The sequence below is a fragment of the Elaeis guineensis genome, chromosome 1 (assembly GCF_000442705.2).
Source record: "Elaeis guineensis isolate ETL-2024a chromosome 1, EG11, whole genome shotgun sequence".
Lineage (NCBI taxonomy): Eukaryota > Viridiplantae > Streptophyta > Magnoliopsida > Arecales > Arecaceae > Elaeis > Elaeis guineensis.
The window spans coordinates 159,638,328-159,648,028 of NC_025993.2; positions in this window are offsets into that span (position 1 = coordinate 159,638,328).

Genomic DNA, 9,701 nt, shown 5'->3' on the forward strand with positions numbered 1-9,701 from the left:
ACATACGTGTGGAAGTAAAACAAAAAGAGGGTTTTTAGTACAGTCGGTACATACCGGCTATGACTCTCTACATAGTGCTCAAGAGAACTGGAAATGAAGCAACTGCCTCACATTAAAAGGAAATGCATTCGTCAAACAAAGAAGGAACCACGCTAGAGTTTGAATTCAACATAATAAAGTTTTGTTGCTAGAACAACGGAGAATTGTAAAAATTCCTTGAATAAAAATTTAACAACAAGAAACTTGCTATGACCTGGAAAATTATATTTACAATGCCATATATTTAAAATACTCACCAGAAGCAAGGAACAACACTTCCTATGTAATTGCTTTTCATGTTATCCTGATGTTTTGGCCTTTAACATTCATTATTAGCAATGATTCCTTCTATTGCAACATGGAGTATGGAGTAACAATTTACCCTTGTGTTTGTTGAACCTTTCTACAATTTCTAAAGCTTCTGTTTCCATATTTATACCTTCACCTACAGCTCCTTAATTGCTTCTGAAGTCTATGAACCATCAGTTCTTCTCTTGGGGTTTCAATGGAATAACGGAGCTGCAAAATATGTTATTAAGTATATACACATCAATAGTGCAGTATGAGTCTTCCAATTGTCTATTCATTCAGGTAGTGATTGAATAGGTGTGCAAGTACTCAGCAAGTAGCCTTATAAAATTAAGAGGCGCATGTTTGTATCACATGAATAACTTTGTTTATTAAGTACTTGTATTGTTAAATCTAAATTGTTTTATCTGTAATCAAAATCATTTGTATATCTCGATGTACTGTGATTTAGCCAGATTGCTCCAGTCTGGATATCTATGAGTGGAGATTATTTAAAAAAAAAAGATGCTATTATATTTTGTCATCTCTATAAAACTATCGATAGTTATCCATCGCTGCAAAGAAACCACCGGCCCCCCTCCTCTTTTCTCTCACTCTCTATGTGTGTGCACAGGCATAAGTGTGTATTCTGTAGAAGTGCAGCAAAATAAATTTCTTGCTTGCGAGTGAAGAGGCCTTACACTTCATATATCTAGCCCCCAAATGCACTTAAGAAACCACATTACTTACAGGTCCATGCTAACATGGCTGTGGATAGCTGCGATCTGCCCCTTCCACAAGCCTTGCGTGAGAAGATGAGAGCAAAATGTAGCCAAAGACAACCTGCCGGCAGCCTGCGGTAGAGGAATTTTTTCTTAACTTGATGCCGGCAAGTCATCCTTGGCTGCAGTCCACTCTCTGCTTCTTCATGTAAGGCCTGGTGGCATCACTTGACTGTCATGACACTGCCATATTTCAAAAGACTAAAGAGGAGGATGAACTTGCAGGACTCTTCTCCATCTTGTGCTCTTCCTACTTCATATCACTGATATGGTGTTCATATATATAGGCCAGTCTGCTTGACAAGTTGCTTGTCATATTCCCTGTTTGATTCATTTGGTCGTGTGGAAAAGTGATGGCAATCTTGGGATGGCTGTTACACCTTCAGACAAAATTCCCAAAACTGATTTGTTACTTCTAGTGCAGAGGTAATTTCCTCTCCTTATATCACCAAAATCTTTTCTCATATAGGAAGACCTACAGCATTTGGAAGTAATTGTCTAGGCCACTAAAATATGTTGGGTTACCCTTACATGACTCCATTGCCACTAAGCATTTATTATATAGCATTGGGAATAAAATCTTGACCATACAATGAGATATGCAAGTGCCCATGCTTAAGATGTTATATTGATGGATGGAATCCACAAGGAATTTGACTTTTGTCAAAGGAATTTATGCTGAGAATACTGGGGTTGGTATTCCCTTTTGTTTTACTTTCTCACAATTGCATGAGGTGCTCTCCTCATGTATTTTCAGGAATCTTGGGTTTTTTCAATGTTGGTTCTGGTGAACAAGCATTTAGACTTCATTCTTCTATGAGTTCTGGGTATGGCATTTCAAGCAACATTGCATTTTAATGGTAATGGTGCAGACTGCTGTCCATGCTTGGCTTGGGATGGGACTGGGTCATAATTGGCATGACTGCCTTTGTATTAACCACATCTAGTTGTTATCCCTTAAACTATCACTGGCACATTTGCTTGGAATGAGTTTGTTGTATTGATTAAGTGGGACTACTTATGATGATAGATTGCTTGGTAGTGGTTGATGCTTATCTAAACATCTGGCCATGCAGGCCAATAGAACTTTAGTGTTTCTCCAGCTTTTTGAATGGTCCTGCTGTCATAAAGGTTCGAGTGACCCTTTAATACGAGGGAAGGTTGTTCTAATGCATGCTTTTTGGTAGAGCCAGATGCTTATCAGGAAGTAGAGTATATAGTACTTTTTTTTTTAAATTTTCTGTATTATAAAAAGGCAGGCCATTCCCAATAATTGTGTAGGTACCACAGGTTAATGAATTCTGATCTTTCTTATGGAGGAATAGAATTTAATTGGTATAATCTTTTGGGACAATGCCAATGGCTAGAGAACCAATTTCATGACTTTTATTCTACAAAGTAGAAATTCAAATGGCATGAAATGAGGAATTGTTTGAGATTTAATTTGCCTACACTGTTGTTGGTAGTGAGCTGAGAATAGGGTGCTGATCTGACACATATTTGATGCGGTCAACTGAAGGATTGCGGAGACTGAGGTGTAGTCAGAGAAAGCCAACAACATAGTGAATTTAAGATATTACGAGTAATATCTTGTTAGAATGGGATAAAGGAGGATACATGATTTGGGCCAAGTAAAAAGGACATGCTTGTAGTTCAGCCTAGAAGTTTTTGGAGCAGAAATTAAGACATTCAAAGATGCAAGGGAGATTTTGACACATTATTATTAGCAGTTGACTTCAGGCCACCATTCTGGCAAACAAGACAGGCTCTCTCTAGGTGATGTTACAGTGTTCAGGTGTCAGGTTGTGCTGACTTCAGATCATTTATCTAATGGAATTGGGACTATACTAGTAATCTCCAAATGAACTGGTGTTTCACTTCTGGTTGATATGTATTCATTATGGATCTGAGCGCCAAAGTGGAACTACATGCATATTTCCAGTAAATTCAAGCATTGTTTGATATGTGTCTATATTGGATAATTTGCAACTATAGGCCCATGGCAAAAAAAGTTGATTGTTGGTAACTAAAAGAAGCCTAGGTATACAAGAAGTGGTGACTAATTATAGTTCACAACCATATTAAACTACAAGTACGGCTAATCTACACCCACACTTGCCTCTTGATAGGTCAACCTTGGTGCTTCAACCCATTAGCATGATTAATAAAATTTTAAGAGGTTAATAATTATTGCATTGGACTTGCACTGTCAAACCGAGAAGGAAATTAAACATTGTAGCTGTTATCTGCAGTTCTACCTGATGAACGGTTGGCAAAACTTTTGCAATTTGAGTTTCATAACAATTGTAAGTAAAAGAATGGTGGATGTCAAGACTTTTCTGAGGATGCCATAGATCTGTTTGAAGCCAAGAGCTTGTCTATAAGCAAGCTAATTAGATGGTAGAATCATTTGGAATGCAGAGCATAGAATATTATACATGTGGAAAAGCTAGTCCACCATGTTGCTTGTTATATGCTGAATAATGCTATGGAGAATATCTTAATTCTTTTGTCTATGACAAATTCCACATTAGAAATGCTGAGAAACTTCTAGCCCAATTTGAGATGCCTTTTCTTTTGATGACACGGACATTTGTCATTCAATTGTGCTATGCATATATAATATTCTCTCTTGGAGGAAAACTTTGTGCTTTATCTTGAAGTTTTGACTTAAATTGCTGTGCTTTTTACATGTGACCAGGAGCAATGTTAGTGCTCTGAAAAATCTTGATGCTGCAGACATGATTAATCCACTGCAACGTCAATGGAACACAGAAATTGATGTCATGATCAGAATAAATTATTTGAATCAAGTAAAATTTTGAAAATGTGATTCTTTGGTTCAGTGAATGTTGACCAAACGGGCATCCATGGAATGACTGATCATTGCATTTTTGCTGATCCATGCAACTTTGTCATCTGAAGGCACTCTTTTAGCAAAGAGTGGTTGGTCTCTCTCTTTTAGACTGTAACTCGATATAGTTTTCAATACTATCATGTTAAGGGAAAACTTTGAAATTTTTGCTGATCCAGGGGCAAAATCATTCATGCCAAATTCTATTCTGAAAAAAAAAAAAGAGGAAATCCAGCCATTTCTTGCAAAACCAATAATTAAGTGGAATTTCTATTCAAAATTCAACATTTTCATCATATGTTCTCAACTTTACTATATCATTGTTCTGTCATGGCATAGTAGCTTTTGGTTCTTCATCTCTTTAATATGTTTCAGAATTCTTGTGTTCATTTCTACAATTTTTGTTTCAAGAATATGTTGAATAAAATAAAAAAAGTATGAAAACAATAAATCTCATGGTACATTCTTTTGCTGATAAATAGATAAGCTGAGATTTGTTGCTACTTGTAGCACTATATGCTTAGGTAAAATGTAGGCAAAGTGAAATTTACCATACAATGTGATTTCTCTTGTTATGGTGCAGATGTGGAATTCTCAGCCCCAATATTAAACATAATTACAACAAGTCATCAGCAAAGTAGAATGTCTATAAAAACCTTAAAGCAAATTTATGTCCATCCAGAGCAGTTATAATAGTATTGGAGAATGTGAAAGAATGTGTAGAGCATGGTTAAGCCCGGGCATATATTTCTTCACATTGAGTTATCTTTACTTAGTTATCATCGTACTTCTTGAATGTAAATATTGTAAGAGCAAGGGATTCCTGATTCAAATATTTGGAAAAAAAAAAAAAAGCTGGCATTTGAGTAGGCAATTCAATCCTGAACTTTAGATGCTGTTTGAAGGGCTTAAGGTTTTATTTTAAACTTTAATGATGGTCATTCTAATTGGCATTATTGACTTCACCAGCCTCTCCATGAGCTCATAGGTAATTCAGTTCTTTAAATGAATTCTAAAGCTTGCTGGTTGGCATATTTTTGTGTGAGGCATGGAGTGAATAAATTCAGGAACAAAATAGCTCAAGAACTCATGCCTCTACCAGAGGAAGTTGCACAAATCAACTTACTGCTGTCGTGTTACATGCGTTGAGATTTTGACATCGAGTAAACTACTCAATTTTGAACCATAAAATTTATTATGGTTTGGGTGCTGAAAGTGTTGGACCTAGGGAAGCGCAAGTGATATTGCTAGCAGTATCTTACATTCATAGAGTTCTACTCATATGCATTGTATGCATGTAGCATTTGAGTTGGCATTACTCATTAACTTCTGAAAAATCCTTAGTAGTCCTTTCAGTATTTATGTGTACCGCATATTTCAATAATGGGTAAACACATGATCATCCTTGGGCATGAATAATTTTGAGTGCTAAGAGAGCTCTTTCTGCTTATGACCCATTTTACAATATGTTTTGTGTGTACTCAATACAACTCATAATCAGATTTTTCTGCTTTTCTTTTCATGCACTAAGTAATATGAGGTGTCTAAGACAAAGTCTGACTGGCTTGGTTCTTGATAAATTTGTATACAACGGTAAATACAGCTATCCAGTTTTAAGGTCAATTTGATCATCAGTCTTCTCACTATGCTCTTATCTGTTGTTGCATCATCTCGACATGCATGTTTGCACTGTATTAAAAAAAAAAATTCATAGTGCTCTTTGTTGACAATACACCGATCGGTCAAGAATTCATCTTTCATTAGTACTGTATAATCCACGAAAGTAGGTTTCATTTCCAAATGGCTAGCAACCAACCAAGCTTGAACTAAAAAATGGAATTAAATAGCATAAAATGCACTTAGGTCAATTATTCACACAGAAGTCATGATGTGAACAACTGAGCATTTTAAATTGAGAGAACATGATAGATAAGCAGTTGCTAAACCCAACACGCTTCTCCCCCTCCTACCACACTTAATGCCTTCTTTACGTAATCTGTTGTGGGGATATCTGAACAGTAGTGTAGATTCTGTGACTCAGTTGATATTTGCCAGGCCTCGTTTTGCAGTTTGTTCTTTCACCTTCCTCTAGTGTTCTGCAAGTTAGTGATATCTATGAACCAGCAAATTTTTGGGGACCTGGGGGATGAATTATTCTTACCTTTTAATTTTCTTAAATTTCACATGTTTCCATCCTTCATATGTCTTCATGATTGTTTACATAAAATGATGCAAAAAATAGACACCATGAATATCTTACAGTTTCAGAAGTCTAAATTTTTCAGGTCATACCTTTTCGCTCCACTCCACTGAAGTTCTTCAGGAGGCATTGCTTGAGTCATGCAAGGGCCTTGTGTGAGAAGAAGAGAGCAAAAGGTAGCCAAGGACAGACTTGCCGGCAACTCAAGACGGAGGTAGAGTCTCCTCTAATTCTAATGCCGGCAAGTCATCCTTGGCTGCATTCCACTCTCTGCCTCTTCACGTAAGGCCTTCGATGAGAAAAGATGAAGACTCTGGCCTTCTCTTTCACCATCTGATCTGTTGATGGAGATGGTATATATAGGCAGCACTGGGTGTTTCAATGGTGACTCAAAAGTTGGCAATGGAAGGCAGTGGAATGGTATGGAGGTATCTTCTACCCATTCCCTGGAGCAATTCTCCCAAGCAAATATTTGATTTTATGGTGACAGTTCAACTCTTTCCTTTTTTGGATGGATATGCTGAGGCTAAAAGAAGTAGGTGGGCCACCTCTTTTAAGGGACGTGGGCCTTGAATTGCGGCAGCTAGTGGGAATGGGGGGTGCCCCACTCCCATTGGGCGGTTTCCTTTCTAAACTGTTTGTTGGGCTGTTGATGGGAATAGAATCTTTGCTGGAGGAAAGTTTGAGATGAGAGATATGGAGTGGGGATCATGGCTGCCTCATGATCTTTGGCTGGGGCCGACATGAAGATTTTGACTTTCGACTTCGTCCAAGGCATCCATAATTGGAAAGGGTGGTTTGTGCCTTCCTTTTCCGGCCCTTTTCTCGTGATTTCGTGCAAGAGGTGGCTGAGCTTTTGGTGATTCGACGACGAATATATCTGATGTCAGAGTGGTGAAATTACCCTTTTTTAACTGAGAGGAGAATGTTGCCATTAATATTCCTGATTAATATATAATCATATTTGTGTGGTAATAATGTTATCATGCTATAGTTATTATATCACAATTCTTAAGACAATCGAATTATCTTAGATGGAGAAATATTGCGGAATAGGACGTACCTTGGAATTGCATGATCTCATAAAAGTTTCGAGAGATTCGTAACTATACTTTAGTCCATGATCAGCCGTTGTTCTTATTCCTGCCTTTTGTGAGCTTGCTTTTTAGAGAGCATTTTCTGAGCTGGATTGTGATTAAGGAGTCAGCTACGTTATGTGGGCAATTCAGACCACGGACTTGGAGTATATTGGCTGGTGCTTTGTTTATTTTTTTTTGGTATAATTCTGGTCATTTTTATGGTGAGGGAATGGGATTCTGTCGTCGGATTGCTGGGATCACTTGTTCACAATTTGAGTTGCACGTCCATTTCGACCTCCATCGATTTGATTGTTTAATGCTGTTTGTAGGCATTTGAAATATTGTGATCCATGTTGTTTTGATAGGCCTCAATGCTGTTTTTCCGCGCTTTAGCCTTCATCATGCATTCGTTGATCACGACACTGATCAAAGAGGAAAGAATATTTGACTAGCACAAAATCTCATCAACTGTTTAAAAATTCGTGCTCCATTATTGTTTTGATTTGTGATTGATATTCTTGATGATGATGGCCGCACTCCGTCCAGTTGCTCTTGCATCTGATCCGACTCGAAATGGAGAACATAGAAGTCAACAACAATGGCTCTAAGCTGGCCCATCCAATATAAAGGGGCAAGTTGTCAAGCTCCCTTGCCCCGTGATCCAAATTCGGTTGATTAGAGTCTAGTCCATTTTTCATATATATATATATATATATATATATATATATATATATATATATATATATATATATATATATATATATGTATGTATATATATATATTCCACGTCACAATCGGGCCCTTCATCGGCTAACTTATCTATGGATTGGCTAACCTCCTTGAACAAATAAAATCACAAAACTATCTCTAGCAAAAGAATTACTTCCAGACCCATCAAATTGACCTTCAGCCCTTGGATGGGAGGGAATTGATAAAGTTAGAGGCCGTTCACTCGAACGCATGCTCTCCAAGGGCCTTGCTGTCATGGTAATGATATCTGGAGCTGATTAGACAGAATATTCCACACATTGTTACTAAATGGGCATTTAACCAATACATGCTCCACATCCTCTTCAATGTTACTACACAAAGTACAGAATCATTGATTGGCATGAAGAGGGCTCTTAGTTAACAAATTACTTTTGCATGGGATTTTCTTCCATTTAATACACCATTTAAAAAAAATAACCCTAGGATATACCTGAGCCTTCCATATCCATAAAGATTCCCTGTTAGGCTGTTTAGACCGATCCTCCACAATGAGATTATATACCTCTTTCAGATTCACCTCAGGTGCCTTGTTCTTCTCCTAAGTATGTTAATCTTTCCAGCATCCTTAGGTATAGGTATTTTATGTCACTTGCCAACTCTTGAGGAGTGGTTGTTGCTAGTTTTTGCATTTCCCATATTTTTTGGTTCACTCGGTGTATCGGCAACCTTCAATCCCTCCACATAGGTTGGAAATAAATGCCATTTTATACAAAGATTAACTAGAATGCATGTTTGAAACTTAAATAATGAAATAATAAAAAAAGAGAGTGAGGAAGATAGACATAATGTGTATTCTTCTCAGTACTAGAACCCATGCCAGGGCCTTTTCCATAGGTTATTCTTTACAGAGAGATTTTCCGAGTGAAGTGATGCCATGAGTGGTGGAGCATGGGATTACTTAAAACAATTATATGGTGATTGAGCCCAGAATCCATTCCAATTTTTTTTTTTCCTAAAAAAAAAATCGAATTCAGGATAAGATAAGGCGATTATTCCAATCTTATCTGCACACGAGGTTTTGATGGCAAGAAATTGCCGTCAGAATACTTAGATGGAACGAAACTGCCATTGGAGCAACCCAAAAACAATTGGGGTGGGTTAGGAAAAGATCTGTTCAAAATTTTGAACCTAATGAGAAGTTTTTGTTGTTAGAATGATCCAACGATAGGCTTCTTTCGGTCACCCAAATGCTCAAACCGACTCGGAAAGATTTGATTGCACATTGCTTCTTTTGGATCGCTTTTGGACCATTTTAAGGTTCTAACGTCAGAACCATCCGATGCAAGATTCTATCGTTGAAACCATCTGCTCTAATCAACATTCAAAAAATCAATAATAATTTGGAAGTCGGGGCTTGGAATTGAATTCCATAAAAGAGGTGTTTGATTTGTAATCGAAATCGGAATGGAAATGAGAATCAAAATAGTTTGGAATCGGAATCGAAATGGCCAACTCCTCCAAAATGTTTGGTTCATGATCGAAATCGAAATCAGAATAAGAATTGGAATAGAAATTTGAATCCATAGAGGAGAGTATGAATTGAGTTCTATATAGATTGAGCCATTTTCATTCCATCGTGGAATCGGAATCGGAATCTGAATCGGAATGGGACTCCTCCCAATCAAACGGTTGGAATAGGAGTCATCCATTTCGATTTCGATTCTAGACCCTCATTCCTCCCAACCAAA